The following is a 15227-nucleotide window of genomic DNA, read 5'->3' on the forward strand; positions in this document are numbered from 1 at the left end:
CAACTTACCAATATCAATAGAAATCTGTAAGGAGTCAGGAAAATCTACACTTGAGCCAAAGATTAGGAACATAGTTTCTTTCTGAAAAATGTAACTTGGAGCGTAGCTTGGAGATGACTGTCTACGTAACTGTAAGATGAATGTGATAAGAGTGCTAATAAACGTATTTCCAAATATGAGGAAAGGCTCCCCATACCCCTGACTTTAGCAAGACTTTTACAATTTTCACAGACCCTGGGTTCTATCCTTTCTTTGGAAGCCCCAATTCAGATCATATCAAACTTTTCAAAAATGTTACTAACCACATCCCACTAAACTTCCGCTAGGCCATTGGAAGCCTGTGTCTTTGGCACTGTACCTATAGAACTTAGTGAACACAACAACCAGCTTTGAGGAGAATGAAAAAGCAACATACGGAAAGAATAGCTGAGCCAATATTTTAAGAATGCATAAATTAGTGTAACACTTGGAGAAGACGAAGATGCGGTGAAGAGAGTGGAGGAAGCATTTGCAAAGCCCTGGAGGCAAGACAATGCTAGCGCTGAGTTTGGGAAGAGGTGAGGCCTGGAAAGGTTGGCAAGTTATCAGATGATTACCAAAGGTCTTTCACTTATCTTGTGATTGATGAGGCATCATTACAATAAATGTTGATAAGCAGCTAAAGAATATAAGTAGCTCTTCCTTTTTTTCTTTTTCATTAAAGGTCCACTCTGGAGGAATGAGGACAGAAGTGTTTTTTGTTGTTGTTGTTTTATGTGTTTTTATAAAATATATTTTTATTTATTTAAGAAAGGAAAGGAGTGGGAGAGAGAGAGAGAAACATCAATGATGAGAGAGAATCATTGATCAGCTGCCTCTTGCATGCTCCCCAGTGAGGTACGAGCCCACAACCCAGGCATGTGCCCTGACTGGGAATCGAACCGTGGCCTCCTGGTTCATAGGTCAATGCTCAACCACTGAGCCATGCCACTCAGGCCAGAAGTTTTAATTGGAATGTGGGCAAGATTAGAGATAGGGAGTCCAGTGACATGTAAAAATTGCTGTTCCAAAACTCCTTAGACTTTGGAGTCCAACATACCGTTATTGGAACCAGCTGGGTGTTGTAAGCCTGGCTTGAAGCAGGTGGTAGAGCATTCTCTACAGGATCCTGTGAATGGAAAAGATATCTGGGTTGTGTTTAACACAGCAGGGAATTGGGACAGACAAGTCCTCCTTTCCATTTTCTCCTAGAAATCCGCCTCGCACAAGCTGACCATGAACAAACTCCACCTGATTATTGCTCTGAAGGCCACAAAATCCCACTGGTTCTTCTTAATGAAATACCTCTCCTACCTTTCCTCTCCAACTAGGTTTGAAGTGAAAGACTTTCCTCCCTGCTGCTTTACAAAACCAGTAGAAAGCCCATGTGGCTGATTTTCAACAGAGACAAATCAGGTGTCCAGGGCAAGTATCCCCCGCTGCCACCGTGCGTCTCCCTGACACCCTAGATGGCAGCTTTAGAGTTTGTTCTGATTAGCTTCTGCCCATGTAAATTGCATGTGGTGTACTTCACAATTCAAAATGCAGCAGCAATCAGTGTTTCTCATCAAGACGGCTCTCTAGCCGGGCCTCCTACTGCTGTTCCCTCAGGCTTGCTGAATTGTTTCTGTCCTCTAGTCAAAGTGTGTGAAGTAAAGATCATTGGTTTAAAACTCAGCCTTGGATTCGAGTTCTGACTTTGAGATTAACTGAGTGTGTGAACTACTATTTTTAGGACTCATTTTTTCTCTTCTACAAAATGGCAAGAAAATAAGTTAGATGATGTTCAAGAATCCCTTCTCCAGGCATATTGTTACAGCAGAAACCTTTTGCTCAATGTTGAACCCAGCAGGCATACCCATTGTGAAAAGCACACCCATGATAGAGATGACTTGTAGAACATAAATGTTAAAATAAATGTGTGCATTTAACAACTGCTATTTTATGTTTAACACTAGAGGCCCGGTGCATGAAAATTCATGCAAACAGCATGAGCTTTCAGAACCATCTATTTTGCTTTCTATCCAAATTCATCCTTTTTGTTTGTTTGTTTATAAGAAATTTGAAAAATATTTCCCTAAGGAAGAATTTAAATTAATTTGATAATTCATTCATCATGCTCATCAAAACATCATTGTCCAGATGGTGACTCAGTAGTTGACCCATGAACCAAGAGGTCACCGGTTCAATTCTCAGTCAGGGCACATACCCAGGTTGCTGGTTTGATCTCCAGTGGGGGGCTTGCAGAAGGCAGCCCATCCATGATGTTTCTCTCTCACCCATGTTTCTATCTATCCCTCTCCCTTCCTCTCTCTCTAAAAATCAATAAAAACATGTTTTTTAAAAAAATAGCATTTATGTGTGATACTACTCTTAAGGAGGTTCATCTTGATGATACAGATAACAAATCAGGCCCACTTCAAAGACAATTCATTCACTGTCAATTCATAATATTATGTGACAGGTCTGAAAACAATGTTCAAAGGTCAAGATATCTCCAAATAAAACAAAGGGAGTGAGTCAGAACAAATGTTTAGATTTTATATCAATTCGCTGTACTACCTAGAAGCTTGAAAACTGAAATAGGTCCTTGATATTAGATCATTCCAAAACCATCTTTATTTACCTTTGCTCTTGCTTGAAACTAATATGTTAAGTCATCAAATTTAATATCTCAATTATAATTGCACAATAATGCAATGGCTGGAGGCATATCTTTTAGGGTTTCCATATCCACCTTGTGAGAATTTTATTTTTGAATATTTGAAAGCATTTATTTTCTCTATAAATTGCAAAGCTTTGCCTGAAAGCAGGTAGGGAGAAGGTTGGAATACTGCCTCTAGGACATGTCTAAAGGCCACCATAAACACACCAGTTCTCAATCTTCCTCTTGCTAGCCATCAGTGACTTCTTCATCTTCATTGTTTATTACCCTTGGCTTGAGGTCCACATTGTGATGTGCTATGCATGCCTGTCTAACTTAACTTTATTCTAAATGTGAATGAACCTGATATGACTGAAGGTGTCTAGAGGCAACAGCGCTAAGATTGCAGAAAATGGAGCATAAGATGGGATGTAAAGCAACAATGAGGACACACATGACAGAGGCAAGAACCAAATATGAAGATATCTTTTTTAAAGAGGAACAGTCCTTAGCTACTTGGCATCTACAGCACTGAGCTTTTATTGAATGATTCTAAAAGGTGAAAGTCTTACCAAAGAAGTTAACACTCTTGTTTCCTCCCCCCTCCTCCATTGAATTCAATGATTCAAAAAACAAAAGGCAGAGTGAAGGAGAATTTTTAAGGCATCTTAAAAATAAAAATTGAGGGAAACATGAGAGATATGTAAATAGCTGCTATAAAGACTGTGCAAATAGATGTATAGACAGGAATTTTACAATATTTTTAATATGAGAAGTACTTTATTTTATCACGTGACATCACATATAGCCATATTTACACTGCCTAACCACAGTATAGATTTGAGTAGGGAAAATGGCTCAGAAATTTTCATGATTGATTTACCACAGTTTTAAAGTGCAATTTTATACTGAGTTCTTGTTTTCTTAAAAATAACTGTTTTGAACTGAATATAAACTTGTTATATTCACATAATGAAACTGCATTTGAAAACAAGCTTAAAAATTTCCCATCTCAGTCAATAAGATATGCTTCTTATTGGCACAGCAGGAAAAAACACGCTAGGAATTTGAAAACCTAAATTCTAAGCCTGTCTATGTCATAAACTACAGAATAATCTTAAATAGGTCATGAAACTTCCTTAGGCTTCAGTTCTCAACTGCAAAAACAACGTCATATTTCTAATACTTTATACAATTAAAAAAAGAAAAAAAAGTAAGTCATATTTGTTGTCCTTTATTATTTTATCTTCTCAGTAATCCTCAGAGTTAAGTAAGGCAGCATCATAATCACGTATAGAGGAAATTAAATCTCAGTGAGGTTATACAACCCACCCAAGATGTCACAGGTAGTGATATGACAGTTAACCTTACACAGTTTTGTTGAAGTCCCTAGTATTAGTATATATTGTGCTCATAAATTGTTAAATGAAGCAACAATTTCCCATTTCCCTTCCAATCATCACATTTTATCCTTTTACTTGCTATTTTTTCTCTTCTTTCAATCAGCATTTAAATTAAAATACATATGTATTTGGTCATCAAATTTCACTTATCATGGTTCTTAGATTTAACCATTCTTTAAAATTTTCTTGTATGTCTATATTAAGCCCAGAGGAAAGTTGCTTTTTCAGATAGCTCCCACTACTGCCTGCCTCTCTGAGTGCTTTTGGACAATGTTTTGATGTCTGTTACAATATAGGCTACCTTATTTTGCCCCTAAAGAGGCTCTCGTAAATATTGCTTCCTTTGAATGAGAAGAGACATGAAATAGCCTTTACTGGATTAAACACATTTTACCAGCTTTCAGTTTTTCCAGTGGCCATTCACATTATGCTATCTAAGATAGTTGTGGTTTTCTTCTATAGGACAGAATAAATTTCATATGTAAAAATGAAAATACTACTTCAAAATGTTTGGCATTTGGACACCGAAAACTGGGGGCATTAAATACCTTTATTTCAGAGTAAGCCAATTATAAAGATATAAACTCTATCAAATAAAACATGTTAAGGTTATTTTTTAAGGAGAAAGAAGAGAAGGAAAAGAAGAGAAAAGAAAATTCTAAAGACAAATATATGTGTACATATCTACCTAAATATTTTTAAAGTGAATGAACATGCCCATGTTACCAATAATATAAAGAAGTCCATTTATATTTTCATAAAATATAGAATGAATTTTTATCAAAACCAAAAGTAAAACAACTTAATCAGGAAGAAACCCTTTATGAACAATAATAAAGTTAAATTGAGAGAAAAGTGAAAGTAATATGAGTATCATTTTAAGTTAAAGGTTAATTAGCTCAGAAAATGAACTTCAGAAAATGAAACTCAAGTTTCCCCATACCACACTGTTAGATTAAAAACTTTTATTCTGGCTTTAATATTTTTATATTCCAAGTAGAATGGATAATGGCTAAGTTACTTGGCATTTATGTCATCATGAATAGCTGGAAAATAAAATAATGCAGGAACTATCATCTTTCTGTTTATTTTCTATTTTTCCCATCTGTTTTTTTTTCTTCTTTGAGCAATTTAATTATAATGTACGTTCATGCAGTATTCTTCGTGTTTCTTTATGCCTGCTTTTTTGCTTTTCAGTTTCTTAAATCTGTCAGTTTACAGGTGTGTGTTTTTTAAATCAAATTTTGGGGGAAATGGCTAATATTTCTTCAAATAATATATTTTTCTTTCCCTTCTTTTACTCTCCTTTTGGTATCCAATTGCATGAATGTTCAGCTGCTTGAAATTGACCTATATTTCATTGGTGCTCTGTTCATTCTATATTCAAGTTCACCAAAATATTTTTCTGCAATAAGTATTCTGCCAATAATCCCATATGGTTTAGTTTTCATCTCTTGTAGTCTGATTTAGATTTTTAAAAATATTTTCCACATCTCTACTTAGCTTCTTGAACACATGAAATAGTTATAGTAACTATTCTAGTGTCCTTCTCTACTATCTCTATCATCTATGTCATTTCTCTGTCAGTTTTACTTGAATACTTTTCCTCTTGACTATGTATGGACTACATGTTTTTGCTTATTTGTATGCTTGCAATATATTTTATTGCATGCTACGCATTGTGATTTACCTTGCTGGGCCCTGGATTTTTTTCGTATAATATAAATATTCTTGAGCTTTGTTCTGGATGTGATTAAGTAATTGGAAATATTTTATTTAAGACTGGATTTGAGAATTTTTAGGCAATACCAGAAGAGCATTAAACCTGTAGCTAATCTTGCTCCAATACTGAGACAAAAGCCTTTTTATTGCTCTAACCAATACTCCATGATTTACCAAGTTTCCCTTTCTGACTAAAGGAACAGAAACTATTCCCAGCCCTGTGTAAGATTCAGGAGTATTTCCTGTAATCCTTTTAAGTGGTTATTTACTCCGGTAGTTTCTTCAAATGTATCCTTTCATCAATATTCAGCTGAATATTCAAATAGCATGCAAATATCTGGAGTTCACTTTCTGTGTAGTTTTCTCCTACTACTCTAGACCCTGTAGCTTCCCCTGTGTAGTTCTATCTTTTCAACTCAGGAGGACCAATTGGCCTTAGCTGGCTTTCCTCTTCCTATTCTGTGTCCTAAAATCTCTCTCCAGGCAGCAACCTGGAGCAACTTTAGTGTTCACATCATTTGTTTCCTGTCTCCTAAAGATTGTTTTCCTTCATTGTCTGATGTCCAATGTCTTAAAAATCATTGTTTCATATTTTTGTCAAGTTATTTTAGTTGTTGGGGGTGAAAAAGTAAATCTGATCCCTCTTGTTTCATTATCATCATAAGAAGAAATTTGAAATAAGCTATTTTTAATAAATAGGATTTATGAAATTTAAATATCTATGTTATTATGTATAAGAAATAAAAATAACTGCTTTTATCTAAAATAATTGGCAAAAATCACTAATCCATGAGATTAGATTTTAACAAAAAATAATGAATGATAAGAACTTGCAATTCCTTTATCAACTGAAATCATGAACCAAAGAAGCACATTTTATGATGCCTCTCTTTTTAATTCCATAAAAATATTAGTTTTCTTTCTTCAAGATTTTATTATCAATGAACCCATGAACTGGATAATAATTATTCATTTCATTTTTGTGGAGAATTATATGTGTGACTTTGAAAATCTTATTATTTAACTTAATTATTTCCTCTAGGTGTGAAACTTCTTCATGGTCCCCAAGATATGGATATAGCTGCTTTCCTGCTGTGTATCTTCAATGTTTGGTTTAAGCATCTGAAGAGTTAGCTAATGAATATTACCAAAGAAGTGCCAGATTCTCACTGCCTGGTAACAGGTATTGGTAGGACAGAGAGTATAGGTTCTGTCTCTTCAGATATCCTACTTTGGAGAGAAAAAACCCTCTAGCAAGCAAAAACAATAAATTGTATAAAATTACTGGGGGAACATAATATAATAATACTAGAGGCCTGGTGCATGAAAATTCATGCACTGGAGGGGGGATCCCTCAGCCTGGCCTGCCCCCTCTCACAGTCCGGGAACCCTCAGGGGCAGGAGGCAACCCGGCGATCAGGGAAAGGCAATGCCCCATCACACCTCTGCTGCTGCCACTGCCAGCAGCGCAAGCCTTGGCCGGCCCTGGTTACCTGAGCCTTGGGCAGCCCTGAGTGGCTGGGCAGCCGCCATCTGAGGCTTTCCTGCACCTCGGGCCAGCCCTCGGTGGCTGGGGGGCTGAGGGAACAGGGGGATCCAGAGGCAGGCACGCAGAGCAGCCGGACCCGCCTGGGGGTGGGCCTGGCCATGCCGCGCGTCTGCCACCTCAGCGGGGCTGAGGGAACTAGGCACCGCCATCTTGTGGCTGTGGGCACTGTCATCTTTGAGGGTATGTCAGTCAATTAGCATATTCCATCTTTATTAGATAGGATACACCAATGCAGTGTTTTTGTGTATAAATTCTATAAATTATGAATAAATGTGGTATCCATGTGCATTAGGTACTACTTAGAGAGAGGAAAAGTAAAGATACCTTGCCTTTGAGAAACTTACAGTCTAACACAAAGCTTGTGACATTCTGCAGTAGTAGTCTAGTAAAGATGCTTTCATTTCTTTAAATTTATCTTTATTGTTGAAAAAATTACAGATGTCTTCTTTGTTTTTTTTCCCTCGCTTGACCCCCTCCACCTGCCCTTCCCAAGCCTTCAACACACTATTATCTGGATCCATGGGCTATGCATATATTGCATATATGTTCCCTGGTTAATTTCTCTCACCCCACCCCCCATTTCATTTTGTGTTTAATATAGTGGCCAATTAAAATGGGTTCTTTAGATTTCCATCTTTGTTCAAAAATAAGTTATTCATTAAAGTGTCTGGATGTATATAAGACAGAATAAAAGAATGCTGAAAAGCACTGGTGATTCCATTCATTAGAACACTGAGGCTAAATCCTTCCAAATTTTGGCTTCCAAACGCTTATCCTTTATTAATTGAACATCTTAGTATAATATATATAGACTAGTGGTCCGGTTTACAAAATTCATGCTTGGGGGGGCAGGGGGAGGGGTGTTCCTCAGCTTGGCCTTCACCCTCTCCAATCTGGGACCCCTTGAAGGATGTCCTACTGACAGTTTACAGGGATCAGGCCTAAACCAGCAGTCAGACATCTCTCTCACAATCCAGGACTGCTGGCTCCAACTGCTCACCTGCCTGCCTGCCTGCCTGATTGCCCCTAACCACTCTGCTTGCTGGCCTACTCGCCCCCAAATGCCCCCCCACCAGCCTGATCACCCCCAACTATCCCCCGTGCCAGCCTGCTCACCCCCAAATGCCCCCCCTGCTGGTCTGCTTACCCCCAACGGCCCCTGTCATCCCATCCTGGCCTGATCACCCCCTGTGACCCAAGGTCACAGCCCCTCCTTTTTTTCTTTTTTTTTTTTTAGTGCCTCCTTGAGCGGAGGCCAGGGCCAACTGGAAGCAAGTATCTAGAATTTATTTATTTTCTATAACTGAAACTTTGTAGCCTTGAGTGGAGGCTAGGGCTGGCCAGGGTGGGCAGGAAGCTTGACTTCCTCCATTGCCAGGGCAACACAAGCCTCCTGCTTGCTCCAGCTCCATGGCTGGCCGCCATCTTGGTTAGGTTAATTTGCATACTCACTCCTGATTGGCTGGTGGGTGTGGCTTATGGGTGTAGCGGAGTGACAGTTAATTTGCATGTTTCTCTTTTATTAGTGTAGACATATATATATATATATATATAAATATATATATATATATATATATATGTAGTGCAAAAGTTATACTGAATCATTTAGACAGTCTTATTTACCACAGCTCGATGAATTAATAATTGTGAATCACAAGGCACCAGAGGCTTTTCTCATGATTTCAAGATTCTCATAAACATCTGCCTCCTTAACACTTGTACTTAGATGTCTCAAAGTCAAATCAACATCATCAAAATCAAATACATTGTATGATTCTTAAATTTAATCCTATCCTATATAATAAAGAGCTAATATGTTAATTAGACTGAAGAGCAGAACAACCGTCCAGACGACCTTCTGGACAACCTTCTGGATGAAGCTGGGGCTGTGAAGACTGAGCCTCTTGCATGAATTTCATGCATCGGGCCTTTAGTAAAATAATAAGCAGTTATATCCATCCTATTCTAGATTTCAATAAGCTGAGAGTCATTTTTACTCCTCTGTTCTTTAACCTCCAAATATAATTTATACCACCAAGTCATCAAATTGACTTTTGCAATATCTGCTATCTCTCTTCATTTCCACTAGCTCATGTTACCCTAGATTATTTTATTACAATCCCTGTTTCCTCAAGTATATCCTTCACTTCCTCCAATATGTTCCCCACACCTTAGTCAGAGCAATCTTTTCAAAACAAAATCTAATCATCTGTTGCAACCCCACACACATTATATGCTTAAAACAATTCAGCTTCCACTGATCTTTGGATAAAAAAAAAAAATACTTGACATGGACTATAAAGTCTGGTTAAAATTCTGATTCAACATTCTATTCTTAGCCACACTAAACTTCTCTTAATTTATCAAAATGATCTCCTTTTATAGACTTTTAAATGTGCTCTTCCTTCTGTCCATAACCTTTTTTACCAATAACTAATCTCCTCTCTGTATAATTAATTTTAATTCCTACACATCCTCTGACCTCAGTTCAATTATCATTTCTTCAAGAAAGCATTCCTTTTCCTCCTAAATTAGTCTAGGCCTTGACATTATGTTTTTTTCACAGCAGCTTGTACTTTTCTTCACTGTACTTATAACAGTTGTAAATTTTAGAATTATTTGTGCTACTACTTAGGTTCTCTTATTTTCCAAAGGAGCAGTAAGATCCAAGGGGGAAGAATTATGCACACAGTGGAATGAAAGACAACCCAGCAGCAACTTACATGTACCCTTTGACTAAGGACCGGAGGAATGAAGGAATATCACTGGATGCCTCTGTAGACATATATGTTCTGTGTAAGATGGTCCACCACCAGCACTCAAAGGATTGGTACTGCTGAGGCTGCTCACCTAGTTTAGACACAGTTATGGGGAATTGGGAAAAAAAACTCCTTAATTGACTAAGATTGAGTTTCTGCAAGCTAGTGAAATTGACTTACGGAAAATGTTGAGAGAGATTTCTTACAAACTGTAATTTATAAAGACTGAAATTTGCATCTATTGTTCCTTCGTTATATACAATAATAAAAACAGCAACAATACAATTTTCATTCATTCAAAATACAAAGGAAATATTAAGCAAGTTTCCAAAACATATTTCTTCTCTTTTTACCTTTTTTTAGTCTTTACTTTTTAAATCTCAGTTGAGAAGAACAGGGAAATGGCAGTCTCTTTAGTCATGAAAACTTACTAGAGTTGGCAAATTACACTTCATCATATTGTAATTGGAATTTCACTAATTCCTAGTTAGGGAAATGGTAAATGCAGACAGACATTCAGCTCTGATTCCCTATTATGCCATTTAATGAGATCCCTGCTGTATTTAGTTATGTAAATACTGTTATTGCAAAGTCTGTTGAAGATCATGGCTGTGTTTTCATCAATGCAAGGACAATATCTTTATCCCTGACAAATGTCCTCAGGGCATTGCAGTTGGTTCCTTGTTGCTATTTCTGTTATTTATGTAAAAAAAATAAATAAATAAAGGAAGGGGGTGGAAAAGGGAGTCTTTTAAGATATCTGTTTCACAGTAATTGTAGCACTTTCAGTCCAAAGAGAAAGCATGTAAATAAATTCAGAATTGCTTCCAGATATAAACCTATGAGATTCAGGTAAGATTCACTGAGGTCATTTATTCCCCCATGACACTTTAAGGAAGGACACTTACTATTCTAAGTTTTTCCCAACAACCATTAGATTTTGCCTATTAAGTTATAGGGAAAATTGTAGATACCTTATTTTAGATCAGTTTTGATGACTAGTATTTCAGGTATGGCTACTCCTAGAATTCATTGGTTTAAAAATATTTATAGAACACTTATTTTGTATCAGACATTGGGCTACGTCCTAAGAATACAATGGTGAGAAGAATAAAGCTCAGAATAGAAAGGGAGGGTTATATAAGGGTAAAATTGTATGTCTTATATATGTGTGTTATTGGCTTAACGTTTTTAACTCCTACAAAGTAGATGTGAACTTGAGATGGAGGAAACTTGCTCTCTGTGTCTGCAACATGAACTGATTAAAAAACTCTCAACTCCAGCCAAGTGATCTTTAAGAAACTGCTGAAATCTGTGGGGGGAAAAAAAGATATACAGGGATGATAAGAAACTTTAAAAATAACTGATGTTTTCAGGTATCTCAGTAGACTGATATGGCATTGACTTTAAAAGGGTACTACAGAATGGAATCCATCCCCTTAATCAAGTGACTGTGGACTTATCAGAGCTGGAGGACTATATTTGAATTCTAATTCCCAGGAGAGCTGCTAAAAAGGAATAGCATGAAAGGTAATTTTAAGGTGTCCATCTTGGACTTTAAATTTTTTCTTCTTTTTTTTAAATGGCCTATACCTAGAAAGGAATAAGCAGTTACAATAGTTGTTGTTAGCTCTAGTGGTCAAAGCAGAGGAAACCCTTGACAATTATAAAATTCTCCCAATGCTTATTGGCCAAAAATGCACTTTTGAGCTTGGAAGAAGAGTGAAACAAGAAATTGTTATAGTGAAACAAGAAATAGCTCTGCCAAATCTAAAACAATAATGTTCTAACTTAGCTTTTCAGAGTATAAAGGTAGAAAATTGTATTATTTTGGCTTTGCTTATCATGAAATGGTGAAGTTGAAGTTTACATGTTAGACTATATCTACAAAGATTATTTCATGCTGAAGTTAAGAGAAGTTTGGGATGTGTTTGGCAATCAGAAAGGGGATGAAGACTAAAACTGTGACAATCGTAATACCATAAAAGTAAAGTTCATTTTTGCATCCATTTTCCTCTTTGCTAATGTTACATAATAATTTTTGCATCCATTTTCTTCTTTGCTAGATGTTACATAATAATTTTGAATAGAAAGAAGTCATGGCAAGAATTTATGATGGTGATGTGCCATCATCACTTACTGCCTGTAAGTACAGGCATTTATTCAAACATGCATACAACTCTACTTTAATTCAAGGTCTACGAGTAGTTCATCTCAGTACAAGTTAAGTGTTGAGGTCCAGGGAAAGAGATGGGAAGAAAGGTATGAGTAAAGCCTTTTTGGGAGAAATGAAAATGTGTCTATTATCTACCTGTACTTGTCAAACTGCAAGTTGTCCACCAAATCCTTTCCCTTCTTCATGGATATTTAGCTGACTAGGTTACATTTCCAGCCTCTTGGCTATTTCAAGTCACTTAACTAAGTTTTCCCCCATAGTATAGGAGTTGAATGGCCTGTGTAAATCTTCTTCACTAGCTTATTAGGGAATGGTTGCCTGCAATTTTTTAAAAATACATTTTTATTGTTTGCAAAGAGAAATGGAGAGATACACAGAAACATCAATGATGAGAGAGAATCTTTGGACTGCCTCCTGCACGCCCCCTACTGGGGATTGAACCCACAGCACAGGCATGTGCCCTGACCTGGAATGGAACAGTGATCTCCTGGTTCAAAGGAGGATGCTCAGCCACTGAGCCACACTGACCCGGCCACAATTCTTTTCCCTGAGCTAGATGGTGGATGAACCCACAACCTAGCTTTAGTCAGGATGGCAAGAGAATGTAAAGGATGATGCACAAGAAGGAGAAAGGCACCTGAATCTGTGAATCACTATTTGGAGCAGAGCAACTCTCTGACCCAAAACAGCTGGAAATTTCCACCGCAGAGAAAATTAGTTTCTATCATGTTAAGCTACCGTATTCTGGAGAGGAATTTTTTTAAGCTGCATTGTGTTTACCCTAACTAATTCATTTATGTATTTGGCCTTTTGCAGCCTAGGAAATAAACTACTCAGCCACGTGCTTTGGTCTGTCGTGACTATTATAATTTTGAGCAGAGACCAAGGACACTACTCTTGCAGTTGAGGGGGACAGCACAGATGACAATTTGTGGTTTTGCTATTGCTGGTTGTTGCTGCTGTTGTTTGTGAGGACAAAAGATTTGCTAGTATATTAGTTATTATTATCTTTCCACTCCAAGTCTACCTTTAGATACTCTAGTTCTTGCAGGCTCTCTGCATGGCACATTTCTCTTTTGCCAGCTGGCTGTGTACTAGAAGACTGGAAAGCCAGGAGAGGGGCCAGACATCAGTCTTTCATTTTTCTGTTTGGCTTTCTGATATCGTGAGTGTCATCCCAGGAAAGTTTTTATTTTTTTTTTCCCATTTGGCAGTATCTGCTGTTCCATTGGCACCTGCTGTATTTAGTATGCAGTGTTTTCAACACTTGCAACTAAATTTATAACTCTCCAATCAAAGAGCTGGTATCCCTCTTGAAAGGTCTGGTTCTAGCTCCATGGTACATCGTCCTTTTAGCTCAGGGAAACCAGCACCAGCGGCGGAGTATCTCCTTTTCAGAGGTCTGGGTTCCAGAGACTTTCTTCTAAGCATCTAAGTACTAATAATTTCAAATAATTCCATCCCCTTACTTTTTCTCCCTGTCATAAGAGAAATTAACTACTTTGTGCAGCTAATTTCATATTTTAGTACTCACTCTTTGCCTTTGCAATTCTCTAATACTTTATTAACAATCCTTTTTATTAAATTTTCTGTTTAATTAACATGACTCTATCTCCTAATTATAGCCTATCTGATATAATTAAGAAGAAAATGAAGACTATATATATATATATATATATATATATCTTATACAATGATTTTCCCTCTTAGTTCCTCTTTCCCTTGACTCTTCTTACAACTCACTAATTTAATAGAACTAATAATTACTGACTCAGAAAATAGACTTCATAGTAGAAATCAGAGAAAACTAAATAATTGACATTTATGAGACAAATATAAAGACATACATTACATATGATGGAGAATACCTTGTGAGTAATGGTTAATCAGCTAGTCAAAACCAGCCACAGGTGTAAAATGGGGTCACCAACTCTAATGTTCAGGCAGTTAAGGTGAATGAGTGAAGCAGACAAGGTGTAAAGAAAAATCCAGCAGAAGAATGGCATGACAATAAATGACAACTGGCTTATATCCTCAGCATCAGGGAGCCAATAAAAAATGAAAGACACTACCAAACTGGACAATGTCAGCTCATCAAAGGACAACAGCAGGTCGAAAATGGCAGTGGCGGCTGAGTGACGGGTTTCTGGGCTGATATATCAGTTTCAGCCACAGCTGGCTCCGCCTATGTCCATTGGTGCCCATGACGAGGGCTCAGCTTGTATGTGGAAGGCCCTCACTTCCGTTGCACTCTTGGGGGTGGGAGTGAGCATGCTGAATGTCTTTCTGACATCGCACCATGCACAAGAGGCCAAGATCATTGCCTACCCCCATCTCTGCATCAGGCCCAAGTCCTTTCCCTGGGGAGCTAATAACTATACTCTATTCTATAATCCTCAAATGAATGCACTTCCAATCAGCTATGAAGATAAATAAAGAGAACCTGGACCACTACCCAGTGGGGACCACAGCTCGGGTTTGGACCATTATTCTACATGCGGACCACAAAAGTGTATGAGACCTTAAGCTGACCTTCTTTCCTAATATCATACAATGACTAGAACGTACTAATCTTCCATCTCTTTGCTTATGATAGGAGATGGATCAAATAAATAACTTAGTTTGGACATTAAAAAAAAGACAACAGCAATTGTCTGGTAAATAGCAAATGTCTGGACAATTAGTACTATGTGGGAATAATAACCTATTGGTCCTCAAACTTTGGATATAGTCTTTTGCAAAAAAAGCAAAAAAATTTGGATTTTTATCCAAATCATCTTAGTTGTAAATGTTGTCACTTTTCAACCTTTGGAAAAGCATTCTGAAAACAAATCATGACGTTGGGCCTGATCTGATCTAGGTATCAGCTTGTGCCTAATGGACAAGACATTTGTACTCCTCTGAAATAGAGATCTTATCAAGCCCCAAGTGTAGGTTTAAACAAAAATTCTTGGGG

The 15227-nt window shown here is 37.3% G+C and overlaps 1 pseudogene; it reads left to right on the forward strand.

Annotated features, from left to right (window-relative positions):
• The first annotated feature begins 14389 nt into the window (after positions 1–14389).
• On the forward strand, positions 14390–14707 carry LOC103285195 (cytochrome c oxidase subunit 6A1, mitochondrial-like; annotated as a pseudogene).
• The last annotated feature ends 520 nt before the right edge of the window (positions 14708–15227 follow it).

The sequence above is a fragment of the Eptesicus fuscus genome, chromosome 7 (genome assembly GCF_027574615.1).
Source record: "Eptesicus fuscus isolate TK198812 chromosome 7, DD_ASM_mEF_20220401, whole genome shotgun sequence".
In the NCBI taxonomy this organism is placed as follows: Eukaryota; Metazoa; Chordata; class Mammalia; order Chiroptera; family Vespertilionidae; genus Eptesicus; species Eptesicus fuscus.